Raw genomic sequence first — 18,867 nt, 5'->3', positions numbered from 1 at the left:
GTTTGCAGCTTGAGATGGAAACCCACTGCATACAACCAGGGCATGCTTTCTCTTCCACATTCAAGCCTGGTATATTACTGCCTCTATTTTAAATGGAAATTGCACTGTTTGAGTCCTCTGATTGTGACCGATACCTGGGTCGACCTGAGAGCATGATTATTTTTAATTTTAATACTGAGATTCTGTTCGAATCCCCTGCACGTGCGGGGAAAAACTGTAGGAAATAAACAAAGCACATAAATCAAGCTTTGAAAGAGAAAAATCCTCTCTCTGGAAGGATTTTAATTAATTTATTTATTTTTTCAATGAGGAGCATGAACACTGTGACTCCCTGAAGGAATATTTCGGTCCAGGAAAGATACTGCATGCACAGAGCGTGCGTGCGTGCGTGTGTGTGTGTGTGTGTGTGTGTGTGTGTGTGTGTCCGTGCGTGCGCGCCCGCGGAGAGGGGGGCGGGGGAGGCGGATGAGGAGGATGAGATCATAGTTTCAGGATCCTCAGGAAACCCTGGTACTGGCAGCAGCCAGCCTCTGCTGTGCCCACATGACCCACAACTCTGGCAGAGGACCCGGCACTTCTAACATTATTAAATAATAAGAAAGCTGCTCCTACTCCATGCCCAAGCCTCCCTACAGACCAATGGACACCTTCTAAGAGTTTGGCGAGTCGGTGACTGAGGCGCCCGTCCTTTCCAAGGTGTGTGCACGGCGATTTCTCGCTGACACCCGGCGTGGGGGAGGGCGCGGACACCCACCGAGGGTCGCGGTGCCGGGAGGGGTGAGCGCGGGCCAAAGGCTGCCCGGTGCCGCGGAGCCCGCCGCGGGTGCACACGACGCGCAGCCCTGCTGCGCAGGGACCGCAGCCGCCCACGGCGCCGGGCAGAACGCGCTGCCGGCTCCGGAGAAGGGCAGGCGCCGCGCCGGGCAAAGTCAGGAGCGGCGCGGGCGGGAGCCGCGAGCGCCAGCGGGGGCCGGGGGGGCGGGGGGGAGTCGCCCCAACGCCCACTCGCCACTCGCGGGCTCCCACCTGTGCGGGCGCCGGCCGGCATGTGCTGCAGCCCCGGCTGCGGTGCGGCGCCTCCCTCGGCGGCGGGCGGCGCCTCGGGCCGGGCCGGCGGTAGCGGCTGCTGCGGGGTCGCCCGCCTGGCGGTACCCGGCCAAGCAGGTAACCTCTCTCGGCCCCCCGCGGAGGCCCCGCCGCGCCGCCTCCCCGGGGTGGCGGAGGCAGCCGGTCCCTCGCGTCGCGTCGCGTCGTGGGATGAGTTGTTTTGCTGAGCATAGCTGCCCTCTGCGCCGCCCTCCAGGGCTGAGCTGCGGGAGGTGGCGTGGCCTGCCCCCCGGGGATGACACTCACGTTGGGGAAGAGTCCGCGGCCAGCGGAGCGGACTGGCCAGGAAGCCCAAGACACGCTCGCTCCCTTCTGGCCAGCGGCGCCCGCCAGTGTTGCAATGCACCGCGGGCCGGCGGGATGGCGAGGGGCCGGGCGGCGGGAGGTGGGCTTCGGCTCAGAGCTTCGGCGTTTGCAGGCTGCGGCTCGCTCTGGAGTGGACGGAAGGCTGCACGGGGGACAGCCGGGCTAGAGGTTCATTCTGGTACCCGGGGGAGGTGGAAGGTGGAGAGAGGCGTCGGGCCAAAGCCAAAGAGAGGAGAGAGGTGAGGGAGGTGCTGGGGCTTGGGTTCCATTCCCGGGACTTGACAGTAAAACTTTGCTCTTCTTCGGGCTTGGAGTATGGCTTTAGAAAGGTAAGTGCAGAACTTGGGGGGAAAATATTGCATCGGATGTCCACTTGTACCAAAGGAATCCCTCTCCCACCTCGTTAGGTTCCTTGTAACTCTAAAAAAATTGGTCTTTGGATGCTTAGATTCGAGTTTTCCAAATTACCTGTCCTGATACGCAATATGCTTGTGTTTCCATTTGAACATAAGAAATACCAGTATTGTTGAAGTGTACTAGTTATTAATTTATTTTACAAAAATATGTATGTTTTGCTTATGGTAAGGATAGAAACTTTAGAGGAAAAAACCCAACTCTCCATATGTTCTATAGTTCTATGTCATTCAGCATTATTCATTCTCTTCATTCTTACGCCATTATAGGGTTAAGTAATAATGCAATCCACCTTTCATAGATGAGAAAATTCAGGAACAGAGAGATGAAATAACTTACCCAAGGTCATCCAGTGTTAATGTGTTAAAGCCCAGCACTGTACCAAATATTTTCTATATATGATCTATTGACCACTTCTTCCTATAAAAATGAAACTCTTAACCAACTACCGGCTACAAATTCAGAGCAATTAACTTTTTCTAATTTTTAATATTATATGCATGCCAAATATCTTTTGAGTACTTCCCTTTTGTCACAATCAACCAAGTTTCCTACAATAAATATAGATCAAAGTAGTGTTTAATAACAAAGTTAAGATTTTCAGCAGTTAACATTAACCAACAATTTATTATAAAGCAGATGAAATAAACTATATATTTGTTTATGCTTAATTTTGAACTTTTAAATTATTCTATTCTTTGTTCAAAGCATGATTATAATTTTATTCAGAACACCATTTTGCAGAATTTTTGCACTAGATTAATTATCTTTGATCCAATTACCCTGGCAAGAATTTGGGCGATTTTAAAAGAAGAATTATGAAATTCTCTTTTGACTGTGAGTGATTAAAAAATGGATGGGTGTATTTTGAGGGCATTCGTGTGTATCATGTCTTTTAGCCAATTTGATGTACTTTCAACAAAACTCTATAGCAATGAAGGCTAAAACCAAAATTTCTCATTAGTTCTAACTGGAAAGACTTTTAACATTTCCACTTGTTTTAAACAAACCATGTTGTGAAGAAAGGTCTCAAAAGGATGGACTCCAACTTCACATATTTAGAGAATTACTCTTCATTTGAGCTTATCATAGAGTTCTCATATCTGCTTTATCAGACAGATGTCTCTCTCAAGGCTTCGTCTGTTATTTTTACAAGTAAATTTAATTGCTTCTTCATACGAATTCCAAACTTATTTTGACATGCATAGATTTCCTTTAATTCTTGTTGTTCAGTTTAATTAAAGTCAATGTACATAATTTCAAACTCACACTTTCAACATTATAAGTTAAAAGAAACTAAATTTCAGATGAATTACATGATCATCAAAACATGACCTATGGACAAAAGAATAATCATCCAGCTCTTGGGTGATTAACCCTGCTCTTCTCTGCAACACAGCCAAATTATGGCTACATCTTTCTTTATCTGGGGATGCTAGAATGCAGTCCTTTAGCCAGCATAGTTGTATCTCATCAAGAACAAGTATTTTTGATGTTCAAATTGAATTTGAATTTTCCAAATCTGTCATTTAAAATGTTGTTTGTTATTAAGACATAAATCCCCCTGCACCTGCATTTTCTGTTACTTATTTTAGACATGACATCCCCTTGCTACTTTTATCTCACTTGGTGCTTCTGATCTGACTTTCCTTTTAAGTTCTGCCTCTGGTTTAAGGAGAATTGTATTTTCTCTGCCTCTGCAGCCCCTTTGTTCTAGGGGCTGGGTAGAAAACTAGGGTTTGGGGTGAGCAGAAAGATGTGTGAGTGCTGACAGCTCAAGGGACAGGCTTTAACACGATATTGTAAAAATGAATAATTGAGGTGTATTTCCTGAATGCAACAAGAAATTCTACTGAGAATATGTATGGGAGGGCTGAATTACGCATGAGGTCAGAACAGGATGCACAATAAGTGAAAAGTTACATATTTGTGGAGGAATGATGTGTACAAAGGTCCTTGCCAAGTCTAGTTATTTTCATAAATGGTTGCATGTTAATTTTTGGAATTCTTTTCTGAATCAGAGACATGAATTCTGGTTCTCTCTTTACTTCTCTATTCACAAAAGACATTTCCCCACATCATCCACCTGTGGATGGGGAGGTTTACAAAGCTCCTTTTAGTGCCTTTAAAAGCACACAGAGCCTGTGCTACCCATATCTGATTATTATCCTATTTGGGAAAAGTTATTTAGGTTTTATGAACAATAGTAATTTTCTGTTTTCTTTCTATGCATTAGCAACTACTTTTAAGCTTTAAAAAATAGTTTTTATTGCACCCTTTGGTTGTTGATAGTGGTATGGTGTGTCAAATAGAATTTTAATTGATTAATTACACAGTCCTTAAGATTCTCTGAAGTGGTCAAGGTAAAAGAGGAGAATCCAGACTAAGCAAGATGAGGTTGTGTGTTAAATATGCTGAAGGAATAGCTATTAACCAGTTAAAAGAAACAAGAATAACTAAATTTTTTGAACACTGCTATGTGCTATGCAGCATTCTATGGTCTTTATATGAATGAATTGATGTACAATTCACAATAGCCTATGCAGTTTCTATATACTATCACTATTACCTTCTATTTTTTGAAAGGAAAAGCTGAAGCATGACAAGGACAATAGCCATGGTCACTGTCACATAGTTAGAGCTGGGCTTAAACTCAAGCCTAGTGGTTCCATGGTCTATACTACTACTTAGTAATATGTAACACCTGGTTCAAAAATTTTCTGGTGCATCAGTTTTCCATCATTGTTTAAAATTGTAACACTCCTATCTTGATTTTTTAAATTATTTCTTTCTTATTAAAAATTTAATGGAAAAGTAGAACTTTTATATCAGTATCTTTTGCCTCATATTTTACAGGCAAAGGATGTACAAAACAAGAAGAGATGTGACTGTCTCTACAAAGACTAGAGGTAGCTAGATTTTGAGAAAAGCTCTGTTGTATATCATTTATTTTTAAATTAAAAAATGGTCCATACCATTTAAAACAAATGGTTTAGAATTGAGAATTTATACAATGATCATTTAATGATTAGAGAAATATCTTTAACAGACAGATTCTGTGACCATTAATAAACTTAAGAATTTAAAGTCATTTGTATGATCTTTCCCCAATGTCTTTGTCCGGAGCAAGCGCTGTAACAGTGATAAAGTATAGGATAAAAACCCTTACTCAGTTAACTTGGTAAGATTTTAAAATGCTGTTAATTTTTACACTGGGATGTTTTGCCATGAAATAAAATAACTATAATAAAATTATAGAGAAAAATTGGGGGATTTTAAGTATTATTTAAATAATATTGTTAAGCTATGTAGCATGGTATATGTCTTTAACAAAGTGAAAGATGGATTAGTTAAGTATGGTATTGTATAAAAAGATCTTTACTGCACATCTGGTGATAAATGTTAGTAAATGCAATTAAATCTCTGCAAATTATGGTAGCATGCAGTTGATAGGATTAGTAATAATAACCATGAAATTCATAAATAGTTTACATGTACAAATGTTTGCATCTCTTCTCTGAAGCTCTTGGAAATGCTCAAGGCAGCCAATATATTTTTAGTGATTTACATATCCTGATGAAAAATGTAATATAGCACTTTTCTACATGTTCAGCTTCACACAAAGACTAAAGTAACTAATAAACTATTGCTCTGATTTATACCATAAGTAAATGATACAAGGCTTGATTTGACTTTTTCTTAAAGTGCATGTGTACATTGAGTACACCAATGTATAGTGTATTAACTAACATTGGCAACTTATCACAGTGCAGTACCTTATTGCAGAATTTTGTGTGTTAAATGTAAATATAAAGTATATTAATTAATGGTAGCAGTTTAGGTTTTGCTGTGGTAACAACTGCAAAATCTTAGTCTAATGCAGTCTTCCCATCTTGGTTCATGAGTTATTCTGTACCTCTCTTATTCAGAAACCCAATCTGATAAAGCCAAGATCATTCAGAACATCTTCATCCTTCATCATGGCACATGAGAACATGGCTAATTACCTCTAGTTCTTAAAGTCTTGTATCAGGAAGTGGCATTTGCTGCTGCTCATATGTCATTGGCCAAACCAAGTCATATAGGCATTTCTAACTTAGAGATGGATGACAAATGCAATTCTAGTATTTTCCCACGTAGAAAAGATTTACAACATTATCGAACAGAACTAACAATTATCACATAATATTAACTAGTTCCTTTCAATAGTTTTATCACCTAAAATTTACTTATTATTTAGTATAAACATTAGAATCACCAACATCTGTGTCCTATAACTCAGCAAAATCAACTATTGGTTGCATAAAACTACTAGGGAAGAAAGCAGAGGTTGAATTAACACTATTCACTCTCTTCCAGCAGTTCTATATACTCAAGGAATTGCAATAAAAGCTATGGTTTATTTTGAGTGAATGCATGAGGTATCCTACTTGACAGCAAATACAGGCTAAGAATAGCACCAGTATCTGCACACAGCACCCAATCTGTGTTTTCTGAACAGATTTGATAGTGTCAACATGGTTCAAAAATCAGAACAGCTTTGTGTGTGTCTCTTTTAGTTACTCTCACCAGTATGGATAAAAGTATCATTTGTTGTGCAATATATTGTTATGAAATGGAATTCAGATAAACGCAAAAAATCATACAGTGTGTTTTTGCATTGCAAACATAATCTGCATAGTTAAGATATATTTAATCTACCTTTTTAACTAAACTTGTTGAGATATTTGGACATTTGCTGTTGTAAGAAGTAATATAGAGTGATCCCATGGTCCTTTTACCCATGTTACCCCAATCTGCAAGCATTTGATCTTTCTGTTTGTGCTTTATTTTAGCCATTCAGATAGATATGTAGTAATATCTTATTATGGCTTGTATTTTCATTTTTTAAATGGATAATGATGCTGAACATCTTCTCATGTATTTATTTTCTGTTTGTATATTCCCATTGGTGAACTGCAACTTCATATATTTTGCCCATTTTCTAATTTCATTACTTGGAAGTTATATATATATATATATATATATATATATATATATATATGCTAAATAACAATCCTCTGTCAGGTATGTGTTTGCAAGGGAATATTTGCTTCAGTCTGTTACTGAATTTCCTTTTTTTTTCCTTTTGATGTATGTATATGACCCCAAATCTTGATAGATACAGTTATATAACCAGTCTGGAAATCATATAGATCGATTCCTTCCACTTTATCCTTCTTTATCAAGTTTGTTTTATCTATGCTACTTCTCTTTGACTTTCCATATGAATTTTGGAATATCTTGTCTATATTGACAAAAATCTGTGAGACTTTGTGGAGAGTTGTTTATATATCAGTTTGAGTGGGCTGACATTTAATCCATAAGTGTAATATGTGTCTCCATTAGTTTAGATCATTTTTGGATATCTTTTGTCAATGATCCATGGTTTTCAGGATACAAGCCCTGCACTGTGTCTTCCTAGACAGGTGTAGAATTATTTCCAATATTTCTTATTATTCTTTTGATACTGCAGGGTCTTGAGTGATCTCCCTTGTTTCATTCCTGATGTTGGTAATTTGTGTCTTGTTACTTTTCTACAAGTTGTGTTGAAGTTTTTTAGTTTTATTTAGTTTATTTTTTTAAAGAATACACTATCATTTATTTTTCGGTATTGATTTTTTTCTTCATGTCATAGATTTATTTTCTTGTAGTTATTTTCTATATTTTACCTCTTTGAGTTTATATTGCTCATCTTTTTATATTCTATAGAGACATCTTAGATTGTTGGTTTAGGTTGTTTTCACTTCCCTAATATATGTGTTTAATGCTATACATTTCTCTCTCACCACTGCCATATCTGTGTACCATACATTTTGATATGTTATATTTTTGTTTTAATTCAGTTTAATGCAGATTTGGAAATTTCTTTTGAGATTTCCTCTTTGATCCTGGGTTGTTTAAAAGTAGTTTTACATTTCCAATATTGGAGATTTTGCTGTTTTCTTTCTAGTATTGATTCCTTTTTTTGTACTTTTCCCCCTCTGGTACCAGGAATCAAACTCAGGACTTTGCACTTGTCAGGCAGGCACTGTGCCACTGAACTACATCCCAGATCCTTGTATTGATTTCTTATTTGATTCCATGTAGTCAGAGAACACGCTTTGTATGATTTCAATGCCTATATATTTGTTTAGATTTGTTTTATGTTCCAAAATGTGATATATCTTGGTTTATGCTCTATGTGCACTTGAAAAAATGTGTATTTGACATGTTCTCTATACACTTATTAAGTCATGTTGCTGTTAAATTCTTGTAATAGCTTTCTTAGTTTTCTGCTTAGTTGTCCGATTGATGAGTCCTTGGTAGAAAATATATAGTTGGGTCATATATTTTCATCCATTCTGCCAAACTACATCTTTTTTCTTTCTACTCTTTTTAAAATTTGTTATACAGATCAGTGTGTTTCTTTCTGATACATTCATACATACACAAAACATGCTTTAATCATTTTGACCCCACATCACCACCTTTGCTGGCCCTCCCCTACTAGTTCCACATTTTAGGGGGGTTCAATGTGTATAGCACATTTTTCTCATATCCATCCCGCCTATTACCCACACTTACACCCTTCCCCTCCCTATTATATTCAGACCATTTACATTTGTTGTAAATATTCACATTGTAAATATTTATGTCTTAAATCTATTACTTTTTTCTCCCTGATTTTAGTTTCTCTACAGTTTTTCTATCATCCTGTCAGTTGCTTTAACATTTTTAGAATTCTTTTATGTGTGTATAAATTTTTTAAGTGCATTACTTTGTATAGTCTTTTTAAAGTGATCACTCTAAGAATCATGTCATATACACATAATTTATCACTGTCCACTGTTGTCAACATGTTATGCATTTGATTGAAGTATAAAAACCTAATTTATAATATAATTGCCCTGAACACTTGCTTCGCATACTTTTAAAATCACATCAGATTGCCATAGTTTTCACTTCAACTGTCAAACACAAGTTAGAAAGCTTAAAGGAAGAAGGACAAAGTCTATTGCAGTTATCCATATTTGTACTTGCCACGTTGTTCAAATTCAGAAAATCCTATTGCTTTATTTTCCAACTCACACATTCATTATTATTGATGCCCTATTGTTTTCTCTTTTTTCCTCCTTTAACCATTCTTTGAGAGAAAGTTGAATTTACAGGAGACAAAATATGTTGTTTTCCTAAGAATATCTTGTTTTTGCCTTCATTAATGTATTGGGTAGGGCTCATATATATAAACAATTTAAAATGTAGGTTTACAACAGCAGCCTGGAGGGTCAAAGGTGAAAGAATGCACAAAGGCCATCTATGCACTGGAGAGCCCAAGGATCCAGTCAAAAATCTAAGCATTGTACCTCACTGCAGAATCTGGTGCAAGTCTATCAGGACCCCTAAGGGTCTGTGTTGGAAGGCTAAAGAGTCTACACTGGAAACCTTAAGAAAATAGAGTGGAGCATCCAAAGGCAATAGTGAAGACTGAATCTCCTCTGAAGAAGCAAAAGGGCAGGCTTCCTTCTTTCCCTTTTTAATCTAACCAGGCTACAAGTCTGTTGGTTGGTACTGCCCACATCCGGGGTGGTCTTCCCTCTTCAGGAAGTCAGTCATCCAGATACATCCAGAACTGTGCTGAACTAATCTGCTAGGTGTTTCTTATTCAAGTTGACCTCACATCTAACTGTTTCTGAGGGATATTTTTATTGAACATGGATTCTTGCTTCAATACTTGACAAACATTATGCCACTTTCTTCTGGCCTTCACGTTTTCTGATGAGAAATTCACCGTCTTACACGTTGGGTTTATCCTATAGGTAAAATGTCATTTCTCTCTTGTTTATAGCATTTTGACCTTTAGTTTTTATAAATTTAACTGATGTGTCATTGAATGTATTTCATTGGATTTGTCTATTTCTTTTAGGCATAGAATTCAGGTTCACTCAGTTTCTTCAACCTTAAGATTTATGCCTTGTGTCAAATTTGGAAAGTTTTCAGGGATTATTTTTAAAACACTTTTTCACCGCCTCATTTTCTCTTCTCCTGCTAAGCCTCCAAGACATGGGTTTTAGAACTATTGTTATAGTCTCACAGTGTATTAGCCTCCTATGACTGCTGTAACAAATCAGCATGCAATTGGTGTCTTACAACACACATTTATTTTCTTATGGTTTTCAAGGCCGAAAGTCAGAAATAAATCTCACTGAGCTAAAATCAGAGTGTTAGTACAGCTACTTCCTTCTGGAGGCTTTAGGGGATGTTCTGCAACTTTGCCTTTTCTAGCTTCTAGAGGTCACCTGTATTCTTTGATTTGTAATTGCATCCTTGAATAACTAAAATGTCCTACTTCTGTCATTACATTTACCTCTTTTTCTGTAGTCAAATCTCCCTCTGTCTCCTTTTTAATGACACTATGATCACATCTAGGGCCTATCTGGATAATCCAAGTCAATCTACCTTTCTCAAGAACTCTGATTTAATCACATCACAAAATTCCTTTTTCCCTACCAGATAGCTTCACAGCTTCCTGGGATTAGGGCAAATCTCCTGGTCATCTTTTGGGAACCGTTATTCCACCTATCATGCATAGGTTTCTGAGGTTCTGTTCTTTCTTTTTTTCTCCTCCAGTATGCTTTCTTTCAGCTATTCAAATTGGATATATCCTATTGCCTATTTCCCAACTCACAAGTTCTTTCTTGTCACTTCCATTCTGTGATTGAGTCCCTTCACCTTGAATTTTGTTTCTGATACTGGTTTTATTTTCAGTTATAAAATTTCCTTTTAGCTCTTCTTTCAGTGTTTCTTAGCTGAAACTTTCTACTTTTTCATTTAATAATTGTTTATTGAACAATTTTTATTATAGCTGTTTTGAAAATTTTTCAGACAGTTCTAACATTTGTCATCTCATTGTTGGCCTCTTTTGATTATTTCTTCATTCAGTGTTACTCTTGAGTCTTGGTATGATGAATTATTTTTAATTGACACCTGGCCATTTTCTTACATATTAGGAGACTCTGGATCTCATGTAAACCTTCTCATTTACCTGGCTTCCATTCATATCACCAGTGGGAAAGTAGGGGTGTTGCCACCTTATCGTGCCCAGTGGGGTTGATAGCTATGCTCCTCAGTTGGTCTTTATTCTTTATGAACTCCACGTCACTGCAGGGCCAGCTCAGAATTCAGACTTCTTACTGGGTCTTCACTGATGCTTCCTTGGCTGGGAAGGGTAGGAGTGCCTCCTTTCTCTGCCCTAGATGGTTTCCACTGACCCTGGGATGCAGAAGATTGCTGGTAACTGATGACTACTGACTGTTACTCTTTGGTGACAATTCTGACTCTACAGAAGGCATCTTGTAATACCATGCCAGCTGAGATGAGGAGGGAAGCCCTGGTATGGCCAGGTGTATTGAAAGTCCAAGATCTCCACATACTCTTCACTGATACCATAACGGAGGTGGAGAAGAATCTTTACTTTCACCTGATGGGAATGAAAGCCCTGGCTCTCTACTTGGTCTTCTGTGACAGCCCTGTGGTGTAAGAGGGAATAGAGTTTGGGCATCTTATTATAAGCTGGTGAGGGTACAAGTTTAGGCTTCCTGCACACCCTGTATTGACCTGAGTGTAGTGGAGCAACCTTTTTTTTTTCCTGTTTATATAGCTAGACTAGCGCAAGCACTAATTGCATAAATGTTTTAGTTTTGTTTTTGTCTTAGGTACTTTCTCGTTTCTGAGACAAAATACTCGACCTTCACAAGTTAAAGGAAAGGATTATTTTGTCTTATAGTTTGTAGAGGTTTCAGTCCATAGTAGGCTGGCTCAAAGGCAGGATGGCATGGTAGAGGGGCACAGCAAAGGAGAAACAATTCATAGCACAGCTGGCAGGCTGGAAGCAACATGACTTCCTTCTTCTTTCCCTTTTTATTTCATCCACACTACAAGCCTATTGGTTGGTGTCATCCACACCCAGGGTGAATCTTCCATCTTCAGTAAATCTATCATCCACACCCAGACTGTGCCAAACCAATTGACAGACTAATCCAGTATCCTACATCCATGATTCAATATCACATGCCCATGATCCAGTCACTTCCAAAAGCCCCACCTTTGAGGAAATGAGGAGATACATCTAGATATAACCCATAACAGTTTTGTTTTATTTGCTATGTTGCTCTTTTCCTGCTTCTTAGGCTGAAAAGTGTATGCTTTTGTTGGCTCCTTTTGAAAACCTGTGCCTACTGGTGTTTCTGTTTCTTGTTTTGTTTTGTTTTAGTTCCAAGCCTGAGATATATAAAGCAACACAAAATTTCAGGAAACTTACAACATTGTCATTTCTTGGGTCCTGAGGCCCCTAGCTAGTATTGTTTCTTTCCAATGTTCAGAGATTTTGTGTGTCTATTTTATGTATAAAGTCCAGGGTTTTGAGTTGTACTTAGGTGGAGAAACAAGGAAAAGTTATTTTACTCCAGACATACAATTCATATATTTTCTCAAGTGTAAACTGAAAACTATCACTCCACATGATCTTGTTAGGATTAGTCTCAAAGGGTTAGTGGTGATCTGTTTTCAAATAACTACTTTAAATGTTGTTGAGATGAATGAGTCTTTGAATGGTGATACAGAGCAGGTCATCACTGTAAGCTGCATGAACCATTAGGAGATACAATCAGTCCTGAAGGCATAGGTCCAGGGGGTAGCAAGTTGGAGATTTCTTTCACTCTGATGGAACATTTTTCTGGTAGCATTCTGGAGCCATACTGTCCCAGCTTTTACAGCATTCTAAGACCTCATCATTGCCAGGCACATCATCTACCTGAAATGCAGTTCTGAAAAGGAAGTGTGTGGGGAAATGTTTCAGAGATAGGAAGAAAACAGTGGACAGAAAATTCATGTTTAAACTCAGAAAAGACTACCAAAAAGCATTCTTGTTCATTTTTTGATGTAGAACTATACATTAAAAACAAATATATCAATTTGCCAAGTTGTTTGGTTACTGTTTGTTGGATTAAATGCAAGAGCTAGAGCACAGAATTATCTGCTTGAGTCCAGCATGCTGAGAAGTAATAGTTGACAAGAGGGAGAGCACAAAAGCAGTAGTTTAAGGAAATACTTGCAAGAGACAAATCAAGTTTTGACATTGTAGCTAGCCCCAGAGTTCTCACTATGCTAGAGCAATGGTTCTCAAAGTGTTCTCAGTCAAGCAGCATTAGCACAACTAGAACCTTGAGAATACAGATTCTAAAACAATATCCTGGAGATGAATTCTAGAAATTTGTCCAGTAGTCAACCTCTAGGGAACTCTGATGCTCACCAAAGCTGTAAATAACTGTACTAGAGCAATTCCTCCAACCATTTCAGAAATACACTAAATTTATGCTTTTAATACCTTTGACTCACTATTTTAGGATTTTTGGAAAATTTCTCTATTTTTATTTAACAGTTTGGGGGCTTTAAGGACAAGTGCTTTTTCAGATAAATAAACTAAAGAGATTCAAAATGAATGATCTAAAACTATCTCTTTGGTTAAATATTTGTCAATATCTTACACAATTATTTTCTATCCTTAAACTGAACCTACTCCATGTCTGATTTTGTAATTGACTCCAAATATGAGCCTGCTTTTTTTCCTCACAGTTACCAAGTCTATGAGTTTTCTAGCTGTTTTTACATCCTTTGCCAGAGTGGACATCCATCATGTATGTGCTTAGAGACAAAGATGGCGGCTTCTCTGCATCATATGAAGACGATGCTTTTTAGATGATCTTGTCACACAATATTGTTAGAGACAGATGCATATGCAGATGTCCAAACTCGTCATTGTCATTGCCACATCAGCTCCACCATGGGGGATGTGCTGTCTACTACACATAGGCTCTTTTCTTAGTGAGATTAAAGGAAATCTTAGCTACAAGGCTGTCCTAAAGAAAGAGAAACTGTGTTTCTGAAGGAAGCTTTTGTAATTGGGGGACAGTTTGAAACCCCAGAATGGGGTCAGACAAAATTAGCAAGAAGTAAAAATGTTAAAAGCTTTAACAATGCTTTGTGATTGTAATAAAATATAGATGCATGAAGATTTGAGAAGTACTCTAATAGCTCTTAGCCCTAAATGTGGTTACCATCTTATTTTATTTTAAGGATAATATTTTACATAATTGTATGCTGCCAACTAGCAAATCAGTAAACCTAGAGGACATAATAGGCATCTATTCATTTACTAGCTACCACTTCTGATAAGGAATATTTTATTTTTTTGAATAGGCAATGATATTTTATTATGCATAATTTAAGCTGAGTTTTTTACTCTGTAAATCCTAAATTTTAGTTCCACATACCCTTTACTCCATTCAGCTTTTAAGAGGTGACTTGTTATTGAGTAAACTAGGGAAATATTTTGCGAACAACTTATTTCCTTGTCATTTCTGATAATACACATTCTTGATTCATAAAAATATTGTTCTCTTATCCTTTCACTATTTTCCACCACCAGTTGTCTTCTCTTTGTTCTGTTACTTCTGGATTGTATGTGTGTGTGTTTATGTGTGTAAATCTGTGAGTGCATTCATCTGATCATAGTTCACATTTGCTCATTTTGCTTGGGCATTTGTATGGTTGGGCCTCTGCAGTGTTTTGTGGATAAGACTTTTTAAAACAATCATTATACAATATTTGTTCAGTAACACCATTTGGGCAGGTTGGAGGAGCCATTCCTTTAAGAACAGATTTTTAAATGGTGCAGCAGCTGTTTTCTCACACACAAAGTCATCCTTTTTAAAATAAAGTCTCCATCCCTGGCAATACTAATCAAATGTCTTCCTTATTAAAGTAATTAAATGTGGCAATTAAATCACCATACAATGCTTAGGTAAGGCTTCAGTTTGGGGAAAAATAGATTTTACACCATAGATGAGCAACAAGAAGAGGCGGATTCACAAAAGTAGAAGGTGCTCACTGTGCCTTCTGTGGGTAGTGGTCCAGATTTTCCCCTAGAGTGTTAGCTTCTATTTATAAACACAAAATGTGTCAGGTGATTCTTTTTCCCACATGCAGATGAACCCTGTCTCTTTCTTTTAAGCACTGTAAAAATAATGTTTAGGTTAGGATGTATGCAAAACAATACTTTCTGTTACTGCTGCTAAACACCTTTTAGGAAATGATGTATGAGTCAGATTAATTTTGATAATTTGATCTAAATATGAAACAGCTTTTCAAAATAGAAAAACATTTTAAAGCATCTGGCTGTTCTTTTTTGTTTTCCTTATCAATGTAGTACTTAAATCATCTTTTTTCTGCTTTTTGTTGGTTTGTTTCTGTTTTGTTGCAGTTCATGTTGTTCTTGTTTTATGCCTTATTTTCTGGGAACATATGACATAACAGCTAGAAAATACAAGCTTTCTAAATACCTCTAATATTTACATTTAGCATAGACATGAGATTGGAGTTGCTTTGTATTTTTAGAGTTTGAGTCCTTGTATAGAAAGAAAGAAAGGCAACTAAAGTGAGCCCAAAGAAGTGGTATTTTAGTACCAGTTTTCCATGGACCAGTTAAAAGGGCAAAATAATCCAAATTCACCTGGCCATGATAATATATGAGAAAAAACAGTCCTGTCATTTGACATGGGCATGTGTAATGCTTTTTGTTTTTAAGGCTGAGGTTGGTGATCAAGGTGGAAGAAGGTAAGAGATATCAATGCTTCATTTTTTTTTTTTTAGCTTTCATTACTTCTCCCTATATGTGAAGATGATAATTTATGCCAATTGTCCTTGTCTGTTCCTGAAAATGTATCCTCTCTATCTCTGTATTGACCCATTTTCTGTTAGTAAATACCTGAGGCCAGGTAAATTTATAAAGAAAAGAGATTTATTTAGCACACAATTCGGAAGCTTTAGGATTGGTGCTAGCATTAGCTGGACTCTAGTAAGGACCTCATGGTAGATGGCATCAGAGTGGTGTGAATGTGTAGGAGAGGAAAAAAATGTCATCAAAAGACAGGAAGGGAGCGTGGGACAGGGAGGGGCCAGTAAAGACCTCCCATGTCCCTACCTCTTAAAGTTTACACCAACTCCTAACATCGCCACACTGAGAACTAAGCTTCCAACATAATGAACCTCTTGGGAACATATTTAAGCCAAAGCAATCTTGTTCTCTGTTTTGGTGTTAGGATGTGAAATTAGGGCCTCATGCATGCTAAGAAAGCACATGCTTCATCACTGAGATACACCCTCTATCTCTGCCCACCTCCTTTGGTTTTTCTTTATCTTGTTTGTTTTTCTCTTAGCTTTCCTCCATCAGTACATCCAACCAGCACCTAACTGAGTTGAATAGTCACGGAAGGAGACTCATCACTGGCATTGTAAAACTAGAAACATTTTAGTTCCTTCCTTTGTGTTTTTCTAGTCTCTTTCCAAGCAAATGACAAGGTGGCATTTTAAAATTTTCCTTCTCCCATGTTCTACCAGACATTCCTTATATTCTGTAAGAGAATTAGCCATGGCCTAGTTCATACTTGACAAATATTGTATGTGCTTTTCTGGCTCCATGTAACTGTGACACTGGCTTTTTCTTATAGTGTTTGTCAAAATATTTCAAAAACTACTGGTATCAGAATCATCTGGGATAGTTGCTAAATTTACAGGTATTTAAACTGTATTCCAGCCTCACTTCCTAACTCTCTTCCCAAATTTAGGATTTTAGGACCAGCACTAATGATGGAGATTCATCCACATCTGTACTTCATAATCCAGGGTAACTTTTTCAAAATCAGAATTTGTGAATCTCATCCCCAAGTTTCTTATTTGAAAAGCCTGGAGTTTTTCAAATCAATAACTAGTAATAAACTGTATAAGTTGAAAGGTAGGAACAGAGGCTGGTGTTGACAGAGAAGAATTTAGTTCATTGAATTCATGAATATCTAGTGATTGATCTTCATTTTCTTGAACCATTTTCATCTGGTTCAGAAACTAGATTTCTCTCTCAAGAGCAAAGTCACATTCACCAAGTTTATGAGGACTGAGCTATAAGAGCGCCAATTTTCTCATAGAATTAGAGTGATCATTGTCCCTAGCACCAGTCTGACCAGCCTATAGGCTGATATCTATGGGAAGAAAAGCTGCCACCAGGTTTCTCTTCTATCAAGAAGTCAGGCTGCAGAAAGTTAGTGAAATAAAAATAGTGGATATATATTGAAGACTTACTTGTGTCAGGGACTGTCCTAAATGTTTCATCTGTATTATTTCATTTAGCCCCTCCCAGTAACCCTTTGTAGTAATACAATTAGCTCTAATTTATAGTAAAAATGAAGAAGAAGAAGAAGAAGAGGAAGAGGAAGAAGATGAAGAAGAAGAAGAGCAGGAGGAGGAGGAGGAAGAAGGAGGAGGAGTAGGAGGAAGAGGAGAGGAAGAAGAAGAAGAAGAAGAAGAAGAAGAAGAAGAAGAAGAAGAAGAAGAAGAAGAAGAAGAAGAAGAAGAAGAAGAAGGAAAGAAGGAGGAAGAGGAGGAGGAGGAGAAGGAGAAGGAGGAGGAGAAGGAGAAGCAGAAGGAGGAGAAGCTATGCAACTTTTTCAATTTGACAGAGCTACCAGGTGGTAGAGCTAAAATCCTTGACTCTGTAACTAAATTATTAGTTAAAGGAAGAAGAAAGTACAAAACAATCTGACAGCTGCCCAGGTCCTGCTATCAAATGAGCTATCTTTACAGGGAAAAGTACGTTCTAGTTGATGAAGAAGAAAGGAAAGTGCACACCACCATTCATGTTAATAGGATGCTTTCAAGTCATGCACAATGAGGATGAAAAGCTCCCAAGGTGGATGAAGAGCAATGCTATGGTCAGAACTTTGTGGCTTATTTAACTGACCTCCCCATAGTTGCAGTTAAGTGAGAGATCTAAACAATCAAATTCTGCTCTCAAATTTGCTTTTCTTAAAATATATATCATAGCTCTATAGGAATAGCTAGTTGCAAATGTTATGTAATAAGGGAGGCATCTCTAATAATAATAGTCAAGTATATCTACATCAGTCTCCTGAATGACCCCAAGTCTTAAGATCACCTTGTTTCAGGAAAATTGAATAAAACTGGCTTGAAACTCTGTTATCTCTAACTCAGGCCTATTTCCTGTTGGGGGTATAGATGTGAAGCTTTTACAGTTTCCCTGTGTCTGTGCTGAAAGTTTCGGCATCTGCTGAGTGCCTGATCACCACTCTGCCTCTTATTTTTGAAGCATAATGCCAATTTAGATCAGCATGCTGTATACTGCCCTTGATTCCTTTATTCCTAAAGCACTGCCAACTCCAGGCTGTGCATTTAGTAGACTTTAATATAGGCTTGGGGAAATAGAGTTGAGTTATAGAATAGAAATATTAGATACCTCCAGTGGTAATATTTCTTTATTTTTTCTGAAAAATCACTGTTCATCTTTTTAAGTTATCCTTTAGCATTCTATGATGAGAAGAATAGGGTTATTTCTAAGTGTACAGATTCCTCTAAAAATGGCAGGTAAACACTGGTAAATCATATTTTTGCCTTTCTGCTTTTCTCTATTGGTCTGCTAGGAAATATCTATCTGATTTTTAGTTACTATTGAAGGGCAACCTTACTCTCTGACTGGGAAGCAAATGCCTTCTTGTCTATGAAACAAGTGTCTACAAATAACAGTCCTTGAAAACTATCCCCATGTACAAATGTTTCACCCCCACTGGTGAAAGAGCAGATCAATGGCTCAGCTGCAGTATGTAGTCCTGGGGCTAATATTTATAAGATTCTTTTCAGTCAGAGAGAGTTACTTTAACTCCAAAGTGATGGTGGAATTACTATTCACTCAAAGGTACTTGTGAGAGTATGTAATCTGATGAGAGTGGAAAACTTTAGAGCCATAGGTATGGAAAATATTGTATATCCTTGAATAGGTATCTTTGAAAAACAAGACTAACTTAAAATAATCTTTTCCAGGGCTGGGGATTTAGCTCAGTGGCATTGATCCTGTCTTGCAAGAGCAAGGTCCTGAACTCAATCCCGGATACAAAAATA

At 37.8% G+C, this 18,867-nt stretch overlaps 1 protein-coding gene across 5 annotated transcripts in view; it reads left to right on the top strand.

The window, feature by feature from the left end:
• Positions 1–422: 422 nt before the first annotated feature.
• Positions 423–18,867, top strand: part of Dtna (dystrobrevin alpha) — a 374,420-nt gene continuing 355,975 nt past the window's right edge. For 3 of the 5 annotated variants that reach the window (XM_087193512.1, XM_087193429.1, XM_087193544.1), the window contains exon 1: positions 423–696. The gene's annotated coding sequence lies outside the window, so the exon portion shown is untranslated. Of the gene's footprint in view, positions 697–1,143; positions 1,165–18,867 lie in introns of those variants that run through there. The other 2 variants (XM_087193447.1, XM_087193439.1) reach the window with 2 other exon arrangements.

Source organism: Heterocephalus glaber, unplaced genomic scaffold (genome assembly GCF_053883595.1).
Source record: "Heterocephalus glaber isolate CG9 unplaced genomic scaffold, H.glaber_assembly_v1.0 deba00000331, whole genome shotgun sequence".
NCBI lineage: Eukaryota > Metazoa > Chordata > Mammalia > Rodentia > Bathyergidae > Heterocephalus > Heterocephalus glaber.
This window is presented reverse-complemented; position numbering and strand designations above follow the sequence as displayed.